Here is a 1,390-nt window from a genome sequence, read left to right on the forward strand (position 1 = left end):
ATGCTTTTACATAGTCTCTAAAGTACAGGTAAAAATCTCTCTGGTATTCTCCACTTTCAGCAAAGATCCAACTGATGTCAGCAATGATATGCCTTGTTCCACGTCCTAGTCTAAATCTGGCCTGAACCTCTGGCAGCTCCCTGTCAATGTACTGCTGCAGCCATTTTAAAATTACCTTTAGCAAAATTTTCACTTGCATGCTTTATTAATGATATTGTCCAATGATTTCTGTATTCTGTTGGGTCACCTATCTTTGGAATGGTCACAAACATGAAACTCTTCCAATCATTTGACCGGGTAGTTGTCTTCCAAATTTCTTGAGTGAGTGTCTCCAGAGCCACATCAGTTTGTTGACAGCAATTTGTATTCCATCAATTCACAGAGCCTTGTTCTTTGCCAATGCATTCAGTGCACCTTGGATTCCTTCCTTTAGTATTCTTGACTCTTGATCATATGCTACCTCTTGAAATCATTGAACATCAACCATTTCTTTTGGTACAGTGATACTGCTTTCTGCATCATTCAATATTTAGGGACAGAGTTAGGTTCAGGAAAATAAGGCAACAACATCATTTTATTGTGATGAGAAAGGCATGCTCTGAAATCAGATGTTCTGGCTTTAAATCCTTCTCTTTAGCATTTAATAAGTTGTATGATCTTGGGTAAAACATTTAGCCTCTTTGTGTTTGTGTCTTCATCCATAAAGGAAAATAATGGTAAATTTGTCATTGGTTGATTCCAGAAGTAAGAAAATGCATGTGAAAACTTAGCATGGTGCTTGGCCCCTGGTTAAATTTCATTAAATGTTAAGGTGAAAGAAAACATAAAAACAGGCAGGAGTGTGCTGTGTATGCATATGTTTTTTCTGTTAGTCAGAGTTCTTGTTTGAAAGTAACAGAGTTACTTTCTGGGTAATGTAAGCAGGAAAGCATCTTATTGGAAGGCTACAGGTAGCTCACAGAATTAGCATAGTGCAGGAAAATGAGGAAGAACTAAGGGCTGGTGAATGGCAGGAACAATAGTCAGAGTCACATAATAGCAGGCCGGTCCTGTCTTTCACCAAGACTCACACAAGGGTGAATGTCCTCAAGTAGAAAAGAGATTAAGATACTGGGTAGAACCAATTATAGCAAACATCTAGTGAAGTGGGTGTTATGTTTTGGGGTGAGCAGCAATAGATTCTAGAGGTGTGAGTCTGATGGTGAGTACCTCAGCTATATCAATGTTACATAAAGAAAAACTTCACAAAAACAATTAGAAATTAAAACTGACAGGACTTGGTGAAGGAAGGCCTTAAAATACAGAATGAATCTGGTCTAATTCACCAATAAAGACACTAAGAAAGGAAGTCTATCCGGGTGTGGGGGAGAAGAGAAAGAAAAGACTGAGA

Source organism: Chrysochloris asiatica, unplaced genomic scaffold (assembly GCF_000296735.1).
Source record: "Chrysochloris asiatica unplaced genomic scaffold, ChrAsi1.0 scaffold00329, whole genome shotgun sequence".
NCBI classification, from domain to species: domain Eukaryota; kingdom Metazoa; phylum Chordata; class Mammalia; order Afrosoricida; family Chrysochloridae; genus Chrysochloris; species Chrysochloris asiatica.